Genomic DNA, 14626 nt, shown 5'->3' with positions numbered 1-14626 from the left:
GGGCTAGTGCCAATCGCATTCACACCGCAGTACTTTCCCTGAGGCAAGATTACGCTGACGTCACTTCCTCTTCTTCTTCTCTGGGTTTACTGGCAGGCCGCAAAACCACTTCACGGCGAGTACAAAAAAAAACGAGAGAAGAAGAACTACACGGGGGAGGGGGTATAAAGCCCACCCGCTGTACATGATATATATATATATATATATATATATATATATATATATATATATATATATATATATATATATATAATAGGTAGGCTCAGCAGACAGACTGTAGTGCAAAGATAAAGTGTCACATGATTATCTACTAAATAGTGAATTCAGCATCAACTTCACCAAGATTAAGTTCATATCTTCCTAAGATACGTGTTACTTTATGTCCCTACTAGAATCCGAGCTCAAATGACTCAAACCAACAAAATGTCCAAGCAAAGAATCATTTGCACCATGAGGCTGGGTTATAAGGGTAATTTACAAATAAAATACCCCATTATAACAATGGACTTTATCTTTATGTATTTATTATATATTACCCCCTCAGGCTGATTTTGGAAAAGGACATTAAACGTTGTTTGGTGTTTTTCCCTTATTTATCTAAAACAAATGACATGATAAATTACTTGTGTTTATGTGTGTAAGACTTGTGTTTCTGCCCCTGCCATTGCTGCACAAGGTTGCAACATTGTAGATCAATTCAACCACCGACACCTGTCTGCTCTCACATTCTTCTATTCTGCAAATTTGGAGTGGGACACAATAAATAAAGCTTTGCCAGTTTTTTTTTTTTATTGCACAGTCAAGACATAACAATAACGGCATCACGCCGCTCAAGTAGCTTTTGCGAACATCGTTCAAAACATTTGGAGTTGGGAACTGCTTTCTGTAGAAGCTGCTGCATCCCGTCCTCAGAGTAAATTGCCAGAAGCGCCGACACTTCCTCATCATTCCACCGCTCCGGTGTTGTAGTACATGTGGTCATAACTGCTTTAAAGTACAAAAAAACTACTCGCTCAGGTGTGGATGTGGTTTTGTAGCGAGGAAAAAAATGGCTGCCTAACAAAAGAAATTCAGAGTCTAACAGGGCATGGTTTGCAATTCGCCCAGCCAATAGAAATAGAATAGAAATTGGCACTCTTTTATCACCAGATTCGTACCACCTCTCTAGCAGGGACTGAAAATGGCCAAAAGAGTCCCCGGTACTGAGTAGTCCCGGCGGTATGAACGCGACATTATTGGTACTAACGGAACTAAATAACCAAAGTACCAGGGAAAGTCCTGCGGTGTGAATGCGGCTATACTGTAGACTCAAGTAATATACTTGGGTCCAATTTTGATATACTTGTACTTTATTTAAGTATTTCAATGTTTTGCTACTTTGTTCTTCTTCTCCTCTACAGTTCAGAGGTAAATTGTATTTAATACCTTTAGTTACTTTACAGATGTGGATGAATGATGTGAAATATAATCAAATGTTAAATCAGACTTTAGTTCCACCTGGAGTAAATTCACAAGCTACCCTGCAGTATACAAAGTCATTCAAACTAGCTGCACCTTTACCAGCTTTGAGAACACTTTAATGATCAATCATTATAAAACATATCATATCTATTATTCTGAAATGGACCATTCTGCAGAATAATCTGCACAATGACTAATTGTACTGTCGGTACTTTGACTATATTTTATTGATAATACTTTTACTTGAGGAACATTTTTAATGCAGTACTTTTACTGTAACAGAGTATTCCTACACTCTGGTACTTAGAGTACAAGACCTGGGTACTTCTACTTTTACTCAAATACAAGATCTGAGTACTTCTACTTTTACTGTCGCTACTTTAACTATATTTTGATGAGAATACTTTTGTACTTTTATTTGAGGAACATTTTGAATGCAGGATTGTTCCTATATTCTGGTACTTCTACTTTTACCCAAGTACAAGACCTGAGTACTTCTACCTTTACTCAAGTACAAGATTTGAGTACTTCTACTTTTACTCGTACAAGATCTGAGTACTTCTACTTTTACTCAAGTACAATTCAAAAAACCTTTATTTATTCAGGTGAAAACCCATTGAGATCATTGACCTCTTTTTCAATGGTGACCTGCTGCAAGTAGGTTTCAACATGAATACAAACATGACAGAAAAACAAAGAGGAAATCATATGGCATATTTACATTGACTACAGTTTGTATAGCTAGTAGCATTTACAGATACCAACAGTTTCCGATTGGATAGCATCTATCCTTGCTTTAAAAACATGTAATGGAACCAAACTGCTCAACTTCCATTCCTTTTGCAGACTGTTCCAAGTTAGCGGAGCTGCGCATCTAAAAGCTGTATTCCCTAAGACAGTCCTAGCAGTTGGCACATTTAATACAACCACAGCATTCGATCTCAGGCAGTAGCCATTTACAATACGCCGTGAGATCAGGGAGCAGATGTAGGATGGAAGTTTCCCTAACATTGCTTTGTAAATAAAAAGATACCAGTGATTGAGCCGCCATACAGTTAGTGAAAGCAAACCTGCCCTTGCATACAGGGTACAACGATGGGTTAATGCTTTACAGTTTGTCACAAATCTCAGTGCACTGTGATAGGCGGCATCTAACTTGATCAGGTAATTGGCGGGTGCATTCATATAAAACAGATCACCATAGTCCAGCACAGGTAAAAAGGTCACAGTGACTAGCCTTTTCCTGGCCTCAAGTGAGAAACAGGACTTGTTTCTGTAGAAGAAACCTAGCCTAACCCTCAGTTTTTTTAGCAGGTTATTGACATGCAGTTTAAAAGAGAGACAGTCAGCAAGCCAGATACCAAGGTATTTGTAACAGGTTACCACTTCAAGTTTTTTCCCTTGCGTAGTTACAATATCTAAAACAGGCTCTGGTGTCTTTTTAGCTTTTGAAAAGAGCATTACCTTGGTTTTATCCACATTTAAAAGAAGCTTTAGTTCAGAGAGCTGAGTCTGAACAGTGTTAAAAACAGCCTGTAATTTAACAACCGCCTCCTTAATGGAGCTACCTGCACAATACATCACGGTATCATCTGCATACAAATGTAAAGTAGCTTCACCCACATTATAACCTAAGCTGTTGATATATATGGAGAATAAAAGTGGACCTAAAACAGAACCTTGTGGTACACCATTAGAAATGTTTAACCACTCAGAAGACAGCCCATCAAAATGAACACATTGGGACCTTTCAGAGAGGTAGTTCACAAACCACCCCACTGCATGGCTGGATATGCCAATACTGAGTAGCCTCTGCTTTAAGATGCGATGATCAACGGTGTCAAACGCTTTGGAAAGGTCAATAAACAGAGCTGCACAACTCTGCTTATTATCTAAAATACTCGTAATGTTATTCACCACTTTCATTGTCGCAGTGATGGTGCTATGTTGCTTCCTGAAGCCTGACTGATGTTTAGACAGGATATCATTTTTACATAAAAACTCCTTTGCTTGCTCACTCACTAGTCGTTCGAGCACTTTAGCCAGAACTGACAATTTAGAGATTGGCCTATAGTTATTTTAAATAGTTGCCTCCCCTCCTTTCAGTAAAGGCAAGACATACGCAGACTTCCATACTTTTGGAATTGTATTTGTGCTGAGGGAGAGGTTAAAAAGAGAAGTAAGAGATGGAGCAATAAAATCTGCAGCTATCTTTAAAAAGAAAGGTTCTACGTTGTCCGGGCCAGCCGGTTTCCTAGGATCTAACTTGGATAATGCTTCATGAACAACACCAAAAGTAAAAGCAGTAAAACTGAAAGGGTTTTCCAGACCACATTGTTCAGAGTCAGGGATTGGAATGTTCACGGAAGCAGAAGCACAGTCAGTGGCAGAATCAAACAGAGAGCCACAAGACACAAAATGCTTATTAAAGCAATTTAGCATAGTAGCCCTGTCTGATATAATGCCAGATACTGTGGTGAGGCACGGAGGTAGCTCATTTGGGATATCACCAGTGGAAATCGATTTTATGGCTTTCCAAAATGTCCTAGGATTATTTAGGTTTTCTGTGGTAACTGACAAATAGTACTTTAAGTTAGCACTTTTTATTTGCGATGTGAAGCTATTTCTTAGCTGCCTAAAGCGTAGCCATTCTACCTCTGAGCCTGATTTCCTAGCCTTTGCCCAGGCATTGTTTCTCTCATGAAGGAGACTGGACAGTTCAGCAGAAAACCAAGGATTGTCTCGTCCCTTCACTCTAAATTTACGCAGGGGTGCATGTCTATCTATAATTTCCATAAAACCAAGATAAAAATAAGACCATGCATCATCACACACTACATGACTATATCAGCACACAGATCGATTTTACCCCAATCAAAATCAAACAGATCATGTACAAAACCCTGCTCCAAAGTGTTTTTTGTCTCTTTTTAGGATGATACCAGGTTTAACCTTTTGGACTTTAGTGTCCCTAATTGTGGCTACAACACAGTGGTCACTCACATCATTAGCAAATACTCCCACAGATGAGTATTTATGTGGAACATTTGTTAAAATGAGATCAATTAAGGAGGATTTATTTGGGGACTTAATATGTGGGCGAGTAGGACTGTCTATAATCTGAGTAACATTTAAAGTGGTACACAGGTTTTTTTAAATCCTCTGACACAGAAGTTAACCAGTCCCAATTAAAATCACCAAGCAGCACTATTTCCTTGTAGGCAAGTTGAGATAAAAGTTTTGCCAATGAAGATAAAGAGTCCTTGACAGCTGAGGGGGGTCTCTAGCAGCCCACCACCATGACCTGTTGACCCTTTGTTACTTCGATATTCACGGCTAAAAATTCAAGTTGTTTACTAATAGATTTGGAAACCATCTTGGTTACACAAAACTTATTTTTCACATAAATGGCAAGGCCACCACCTTTTTTAGGACGGTCGGTGCGATATACACCATAACCATTTATGTAAATGTCAGAGGCCAAAATGGATTTATCTAGCCACGTTTCTGATAAGACAATGACATCAGCATCAGTCGAGCTCGCCCAAATAGGGACAAAATCTAATTTAGGTAAAAGACTGCGCACATTTAAGTGAATTAATCCCAACCCAGACCTAGAAATAAAATCAGCAGGAGTAGCTATCTGACTACTGCTACTACTGGGTGGACCAGGGTTTGGTTGCACATTCCCTGATAGTAACAATAATACAAATACCAAGCACCTTTTTCTCTTAACCAACACACATACATTGTCAACTTTTTTAGAGGCACCAGCAAACTCTGCGAAAGTGAGATTAGAGTTCAAAAAACTGTTCTGAAGAACCATCATAGCAGGCAAGTGAGAAAGACAAACATTTGTCGAAATGAATGTCCGCGACAAGGCAACCAGTAATTGTTTGTGTAACACATCCGAAACCGTACAGGGGATGTCCACTGCGTGCGGTAGAACAGACCTGAATCCAGTAAACTTCTCAGGATGACTAGCAATCTTCTCATTGTCCAACACAGTCAATAGGTACAGCAGAATCACGATATGGGCCATTTTCCCAGTCCAGCACACAGTATCCGCGATGTTCCTGGGGCAAAATCCACGTCAGGACAGCAGCAAGGAACAGGCGAGGCAGCAGTGTGGCAGCGCTCTGGTTTTTCCGCGGTATCCCCAGATCAGGCCTCCGCACCAGCAGAAGCAGAAACAGCCGTGGCAGATCCTCCCCCGTACAGCAGCGACAGGTGGGAGCAGGCCTCCAACAGCGGAACCAAGACAGGTGGATGGCGGGCCTTCAGCCGTGGGAGCTCCTCCGCGGTGAATCGTACTTCGCACCTCAGCACACGATTTTCAAACACCTTTTTACCGCTCACGTTACTTTAATCAGAGGTCAGAGTTCAATCAGAGGTCAGAGTTCAAGTACAAGATCTGAGTACTTCTACTTTTACTCAAGTACAAGATCTATACTTATACCACCTCCGTTTATAGCCTATGTGAAAAAAACTATTAGAAAACGAAGGCTAAAGCTAACGTTAGCAGATAGTGACAATGTATGCTAGTTAGCCAGCTCAACGATAATATTGCGACAGAAAAACTTTTCAGTTCACAACTTCACTCGTGATGTGAAGTTGTGAACTACTAACTAACTCTGAACACCTGATCGGCCCGTTCTAACAGCTGTTCACCAGCGGTCCAGTCTGTGCCACAGTGACTCCGGACCGCACAGTTAATATTAACGAACGCACCCGTAGGTAATGTAGCTGTTGAAGCTAGACCAGGTGTCTGCAACCTTTTTGATCAAAAGAGCCATTTTGCTCCTTTTTCCCAAAACATTTTTTGTCTGGAGCCGCAAAACATATTTCATAGCTTGATAGCTAATAAAGTTGTATTTATTGTTATATCAGACAAAAACTACAGTTTTTTTTGCATTTATTAGGCTATGTATTACATTATATACAACTGTTAGCCTCTAACAAGAAACAAAGAACTCCTATAAGGAGAATTACAAATAATACACAGGCCTACTTCAGAGCTCTCACACGCCACACCTTGTATTTCACACGCAGAGATTTCTTTCCAGGGTACCGCCCACCAAGTTGTGCCGCAATTGGGAAAACAAACTAGGCTTATTTGAGATTTTAAAATAAATTAAACACAGCACTTGGGAGGTCCTCTGCACATTTGAACGAAAAATAAATATCATTAAAACGGGCCCACTTTGAAATAAATAAAACATATAGCTGCACCCTAAAAAGAGTTAAAGGTAGGGTAGGTAAGATTGGAGAAACCAGCTCGAGTGCGCTAGAATTTGAAAATACACAACCGGGAAAAATAGGCCTCTTCCTTCAGACTTTCCTACAGAGCCCCTCCTCCAACACACACGAACGCGCATCATCAATGAGGCCACGAGATAAGTTTGTGCACAGATGGAAGGCTGACAGGCAGGTAGGCCATCCAGTTATTTTAGCCGGGACGGCTAAAATGATTGGTCGTGCTTTTTACAGCGCTACGGCTTCCAGAGATACATTTTTGTATGTATTTATTGTCAAAGCATTTAATATATTCATTGCTATCGGGACGTTAAAAGCATTTCATGGAATATAACAAAAAGTGTTTTTTGAAATAAATTACATACCCCATTTAATTATGACGATTGTCAGCTGTCTTCCTCTCCCTTGTTGTTCCTCGATACGTAAAGGCTGCAGCACCGTTCACAACTTCTCTCTACATATCAAACATACCGGTAAACCAGCTTCGTTTGCTGTGAAAGCATATAACTCTGTCCACGCAGAATTAAATCCTGTGTTCCTCCGGTACTTTTCTTTGATTTATCCATAGTTCGCTCATCGAGCCGGGGGTCCCCGCGCGAGCGCCTCCAAGAAAAGGTGCTCGCACCGGACCGTAGCAGGATGTGACGCATATTTTAGTTGACCTAATTAAAACCGTTTTGTTTTTTATTTATGTGTCACAGTAACACCTCAAAATACAAGATACGAAACATTTTCAACCGTACAACAAAATATAAATAGTCCTACAAATACTTTTATTTTATTTCCTTCTTATTTTTGTCTAAGCTCAAGGGAGCCAGAGCAGAGGGCTAAAAGGGCCGCATGCTGCCCGTGGGCCGCGGGTTGCCAACCCCTGGGCTAGATCATCATCGCGGAGCAGCAGAGCCTTACGGCCCGTCTACACTACAAGCATCGAAAAATGCTTTCAACGCTTCGCCCATTCACTTGAATGGGGTGACGTAGAAGATTTTTAATCTTCGCCAAACTGCATTGTGGGGAGCATGGCATGGCTTTGCAAGCATCACGAGCATCTATCGGCATCAAAAGTTGAACTTGAGGCTTGATGCTTGGCATCAGCCAATCAAATCCCGTTTATGCAAATCCCGCCAGTGTCAATCAAACCGCGTGCAAGCTGGGAGAGCCAGACCGCAGTTCATTTCCTCATATTCCAAACGAGATATTACGGTAGCAAATCACCCGGTTCTTTACGACCAGAACTATTTACCGGGATACAAACCGGAGGAACCAGGCATGGAGGGAGGTGGCAGAGACAGTGGGTGAAACTGGTAGGTTTTTCGCCTGTTTGGAGAGTTTATATCCAGTTTACTTCGTTTTAACATTGCTATTGCTTTGTATGTCGGGGGCGGGAGATTCATGTGATTGGTTGTTGGTCGCGTATCTCGCAAAAAATCGCCAAGCTTCAGACACGCCCAGCTTCAAGATTTTTTGATGCCTGTAGTGTAGACGGGCCGTTATACATCCATGAGCAGAGCCGAAAGGCAGGAAGACTCGAGCACACAGCTCGCACTTCATTATAATATATAAAAAAAGAACACCATGCATGTATGATGGCACATAACAGCTCGCGGCCGCAGATTACTCCGGGTCCTAGAACCCCCCCCATACCCCAAAAATATTTTTATTGCAGATCTACATTAATCACACAAACGACCTATTTTGGATTCAAAACGGCGAATTTTGCCGAAAGGTGACAAGTTTGCATCCCTGAGAATAAAACCTGTCTCCTGTGGATTGTAAAAAAGCAACAGCAAAGCAGGACACAGATCGTCACATTGGTGCCGTGACCCGTCGACTCTCCAGCTGGATGGTGATTTCTTCAGCCCGGCCCGGGGACTGTTTTTGCTGTTGCTGCTCCTCTTTGTTTTCAGGTGGACACAGTACTTTGGCAGTATATATATATAGCATGTGTTGTTTGTTTTTGTTTTGCTTTTCTGCTACTGATCTATTCTTGACATTTGTGTTTTGAATATCTTTGTCTTTTTTATTTTTTCGTGAAGACTTTTAATCTAGCAACCCTCGTGGTTTTGGCAGGGGGAGGGGAATGTTGGGTTATCCTATGTTTGAGACCCCTGTTTGTGGGCGTGGTATTGTAATGGGGGGTAGTCAGGGTACACCAGGGTTCACTTTGGCCAGTAGGGATGTAGCCCCTTCCCTTAGTCCCTCTGTAGGCATTTTACATGAGCCTTGTTTTTTAAGCTCTGCTATTCCTAGCCCTGATGCCCTTGCTAATGAGATTGCTATTCAGATGGAAGATGTACTTCAGCAGGTTAGTCAGAAAGTAGTACAGAACGTTATGACTCAACTAAGCCCATCTCTTAGTGCCCCTCTGAGCAATATTGCCACCTCACCAGTAACTGTTGACATGTCAACTTCAAACGTGCTTGGTGCCTCTCACGTGCAGCTTGTATCCCACAGAAAGTTAAAATATCCCCCATGCTTTAAAGGAGAAAGCTCTGATCTCAATTTGGTAAGAGAGTGGGAGGAACTCATGAGGGCTTTCATTAGGAAAAACAACCTGAGACCTGAGGAACAGGCTGAAGAGATCCTTACCCATTTCAGAGGCAAAGCAAAAGACGTGGTCAGGTTTGGTACCAGAAACAGTGACATAGACATCACCCACGACCCTGAAGCTATCTATGGTCTCCTAAGAAAGCACTTTGACTCTGCACCATGCTCACTGCTCCCTTTAGCATACTTTTACACCACACTGCCTGGGAAAGGGGAGGATGCATTTGACTACTGGCTCAGGCTGCACCGTGCTGTGGAACTTGCCATTGAGCGTCTTGGGGAGCAGGGCAAGACGCTCAATAGCCCTGGCGCAGAAGTAACTTGAATGTTCATAAGGAACTGTCCCTCCCTTGAGCTTTCTATGAAATTTTGGTCCAAGACAATGGACAAATGGACTGCTCATGAAGTTCAGGACATCTTAGATGAGTATCACTCAGTAAAGACATCCAGAATGAGTAAGGTAACTGATGAGAAGGTAAATGTGAACACACAGCACACTACCCCTATGCCACACATGCCACCGGGGAACAGGGTGCAGCACCCGCTACAGACTCTGCTTCCCTGGATCGCCTTATTAGCATGCTGGAGAAGGTGCTTCTGCAGAGGCCTGTTCAGTCGAGTCCAGCCAGACAGTCTGGCCCACGACGTCCAAGGATTGAAGGGCTGCATGACGTTTGTCATGACGTTGCTCACTCTGCTTTCACCCACTGTCATGACCATAGACTCTGTTTTCAGTGCCACTCACCAAACCATTCTAGGCGTACTTGTCCTGGCCGGAAAACGAATGGGTCTGCACTTCGGGGAGGACAGTGTGGATCATGACAGTGACCCTCCCAGCTGTGACAGTGATGACTTGGAGTCTTTGTATGAATCTCTTTGTTCCTTTGCACCGTCTGGAAAGACTGTAATTTTCCAAATTACGCAGAAACTTCAGAAATCCGACAGCTTGTTCTACACAAATGTTATTGCTGCAAGTGGAGTTCTATTGATAGCCCTGATTGATAGTGGCTCTATGTCATGCTCTCGGAGCGAAGCTACAGCTGCACGCCTCTTGCAGCAATGCCCTGATTTGAAGAGAAGTCCTGCTGATGACATTGTTGTTGTAGGTGCGGTGGTCACCATATCTACCCGACAGCAGTCTATGATTTGGAGGTGACAATCTATGGTTTCAAGTTGCTCATCCTAACACTAGTCATCCCTGGAAAAACAGACGACATGATTGTTGGGAGTAATAGGCACGTTCACACCAAGTACTTTTCCCACAAAGGTTCCTGAGAACTACGATTTAGTTGCGTTCACACCAAAAAGTCCCAGGAAGTCAATTAGTTCTAGAGAACCTTTTTTACCCCCTTTTCAGTCCCTGCTAGAGAGCAGGGACTTTCGTGAGAAAAAAGGTTCCTGTGTCTGATTGGCTGGACGGAATGCAAACCACGCCCTGTCAAACTCCCAAAAACGTTTGTGAAGTCGCCATTTTATTATCCTCGCATTGCATTATTAGCATTAGCATTAGCCCAGCGCAGAAACGCAGAGAGACTAACTTATGACAACACAAAATAAAACATGGGAGCGGTGGAGATGAGGAGGTGTCGGCGTTCTGGCCGTTTACTCGGAAGGCTTCAGTAGAAGCAGCTGGGAGTCCCAGCAGCTTCTACTGAAGCCAGTACCTAACTCCGGGGACTTCCGGCCGGGGATTTTGGGCGGCGGTATACGCCGTGAAGTTGTTTGCGGCCTGCCAGTAAACCCAAAGCAGAAGAAGAAGAAGTGACGTCAGCGGCTTCATTTGCCTAATCCTCCCCCAGGAACTAATTTCCGGTGTGAACGCGATCTGTACTTAGTTCATGAGAACTAAAGAGTTCTCAGGAACCTTTGTGGGAAAAGTACTTGGTGTGAACGCGCCTAATGCTATCAAGATTCTCATACATCTGATGAAAAAGTCTGACGATTATTGGAGACTTCTGGCTACACTAGTTGACAATGCAGATGATGACTGTTGCCAATTTTTGTCCCTGCTCTCCAACACTGAGAAATGGCGTGGGGGACCCCTGCCTGACAGGATCAAGGCCCAGAAATGTGATGGTCAGTGTTAATTTTGGCAGCTATTCTTGATTTAGTCTTAGTCTAAGTTTTTAGGCGAAAATGGTTATTAGTCACATTTTAGTCCTTTTTATCCGTCATAGTTTTAGTCTAGTTTTAGTCAACGACAACTCAAAACGTTTTAGTCCAGATTTAGTCAAAATGTTTTCTCTCTTTAAACTAATTCAGTTAGGCAAATACAGGTATCTGAAATTGGAATCAAGGTGACAGTATCAGGTGTTGAAATTCGTAAAGCAACATTTCACTCTCTTAACACTTGTGTAATATCTAGGGATGGGTATCGTTAACGTTTTTTTAACCTGTTAAGACCTGAGCCTGTTTTTCAGGCCTCGAAAATGACATGCCCAGAACAAATATATTGATATCTTCACTTATAAAAGGGGTAAATTAATAATCTTTTTTCTCAAAGCAATGATACACGTGTGAGTTGGCTGTAGGCATGTCAGAATCAATATAGATGTTTTTATTTTAAAGTAAATTCGGATTGAACATAGTAAAGAAATGTAAATTATAGTTTCCGTCTAAACAAAACCCATTACTTATAGTGAAAACCGTCCTTGAATGATGGGATAGTAGACACAAAGCTTTAGGGATCCAAACTATAACATATAATAAGTACCCTGTATCAAGATTGATGCAAAACAAGTGAAATGTGACCTTCTTAGAGAGGTTTAGAAAAATAAAGTCCAGGCGGACTCACCTCTGGGTACATTTGGGTGTAGTTGCCATATATCTGGAACCCATTGGTCGATTTGGGTCCTCTTTGTAACCGTTAGAGCCAATAGAATCGAGGGGAAGTTCCTAAATCCACCTAAACATTACCATTGAGGAGTGAGAGTGATGCATACGTAGCTTGCCCAAAACCGGAAGCTATGTTACACTCTATATGAAAAATAGATGTATTGCCATATATCTTATGATGGATTATCAGTAATCATTTCAAAGTGACACAGAGACATTGGATTAACCTTCAGCAGCGTTGATCTGCGTTGTAATGCCCTTGAACACAACTTTTGATCAGAAAACAGCAAAGGTAAGACCTATTTGCCATTTTGGCTCCGTAAAGTGAAGTTGTGTGTTGTCTTTCCTGGCTTTCGCTGCCGTGAGTTTTTGTCGCACAGTGATGAAACTTATACCAATGGAATCTGTGGAATCTCAGATTTCATATGATATCTAGTTTGTGCAGATAGCATGAAGTATAACATATCTCTACCGTGAGTTCTGTGCTAAGTGCGTTAGCATTTTTTCGCTTAGTGCTAATTTAGAGGCTTGGTATTACTCTTGTGTTTTGTTTACGATACAATAAGATAATACTTTATTTGTCAGATCAAGTCTGAAATTTGACTTGCGTCACAGCAGCTCCATGTCCAACATCAACAGACAAGTATCCAGACACAATACATGAAACACAAACATTTAACGTAACAGCACCATCAGTGAGAGAAAACATGCTCAAGAGCCTTCAGCGTGCATTTGATCTGGGATTTAGCTCTGTATTTACTGTGAGGATTGACTTGATGCACAAAGGAGTGCTTCAGTCTGACTATTGAATCGTGGGACCCTGTATCTCCGATTAGAAGATAGCAGTTCATATTCAGTGTTCAGAACATGGTTTGGGTCAGAGATGATGTTGTTGGACAGCCTCACTAGGTTGTTATGATAGGCTGAGTCATAGAGTCTCTGACAGGGTTGACCAACAATCTTTGAGCAGATTTTTAACAGGTGGAGCAGTTTTGATTTTAAAGCTGCTGACAAACATTTGTAACAGGTAGTATTGCAGTACTGCAGAATAGACATGATCACAGATGTAAAGAACAACAGAATAATTTCTCTGATCGCCCCAAAAGACCTAAGACGGCGGAGAAAATAAATTGTTTGTTTTGTCCTTTTGCACAGATATTCAATGTGATCCTTCCATGATAAAATAAATGAAATATATATAATTACGTTATTATATTGTACTGTACTTGAGTAAAAATGTTGAGATACTTCTACTTTACCAGAGTATTTAAATGTTTTGCTACTTAGTACTGCTACTCCACTACAGTTCAGAGGTAAATGGTGTACTTTTACTCCACTATATTTATTGAATACCTTTAGTTACTTAGACCCCATCACTCTGTGTGACTCCTCAGTTACTGCTGTGGAGTCTTTCTGCTTGTTACTCGTAATTGGGGCAACAGAGCTACGAGTTAAGGAAGTCGAAAATTATGCATTTATCCGACTGAATAAGATGCCTTTTGGCCAGCTGTTTGGACCGACTTCTCATGTCAACACGCTTACGCGAAAACACTAATGGCAAACGAGCTTTGTCCACATCCAGCCTTGTAGAGTGTCTCTATACTTCTGAACGCTCCGTCCGCGGCAGATCTCTGTGTGCCACCGCACACAGAGCGATCGCTCTTCTGGAGTGAAGAGAGCGGAAATAATGATATTGCAAGTTAGAAACGTAAGATGCATTTTGACAGACAAGACGGACATTTGGGGGAAAATATCCTGCATTTTCAATGTCCGATAGTCCACCATTAACACCTCGTCCCATCTCGTCTCGTCAATGAAAATAAATATACATTTTGCATAGTTTTTATTTTCAAGAATCTATTTTTAGCTCGTCATCGTCTCGTCTTAGTCATGTAAAAAAAGGTGTTGATAAAAATCTTTTTTCATAGTTGACAAAATTAACACTGGTGCTGGTTGGCCGTGTTGTCACACCTCTGTGGGGTGACAGGTGGGTTCCCCTCAAACTGATTAACCCAAGCAGTGAGCCAGTGACTCTGAGAGGAAACTGTAAGATTGCAGATGTCTTCCCATGTTTTGCAGTTGAAGAGCTGCTCCCAGCTGAAAAGGTTTCTGTCAATAGCAAGTGTCTCAAAGTGCTCTTCGACAGCAAAGACCCCGAACAAAGAAAGGACGCTCTAAACTAGCTGGGGCTACAATATTTGGACTTGGAGAGTTGAGAGGTGTCTGAGCAGTGGAAATAAAGACTTTTGCAGCTTCTTGAGAAGTATGAGTCCATCTTTTCCAGAGACAAGATGGATTGTGGGGAGGCTACAGACTTTGTCCACAAAATACACCTTGTGGACGAGAGGTTGTTTTGCTTGTCTTACCGCCAAGTTCCACCAAGCCAGTATGACCAGCTGAGCACTACACTAAATGAGATGGAGGAAAGAGGCATAATCAGGAAATCTCACAGTGAGTATGCATCCCCATTGGTCTTGGTATCGAAGAAGGATGGCAGTCTGCGCATTTGTACTGATTTCAGATGGCT

At 41.9% G+C, this 14626-nt stretch overlaps 1 protein-coding gene across 1 annotated transcript in view; it reads right to left on the bottom strand.

Moving 5' to 3' along the window:
* The window catches only part of adck1 (aarF domain containing kinase 1), a 182512-nt gene that overhangs the window by 61759 nt on the left and 106127 nt on the right, over window positions 1-14626 (bottom strand). The window lies entirely within an intron of this gene.

This window comes from Notothenia rossii (genome assembly GCF_949606895.1).
Source record: "Notothenia rossii genome assembly, chromosome: 7".
NCBI classification, from domain to species: Eukaryota; Metazoa; Chordata; class Actinopteri; order Perciformes; family Nototheniidae; genus Notothenia; species Notothenia rossii.
The sequence above is the reverse complement of the archived record's forward strand: the minus strand, read 5'-3'. Positions and strand labels throughout refer to the sequence as shown.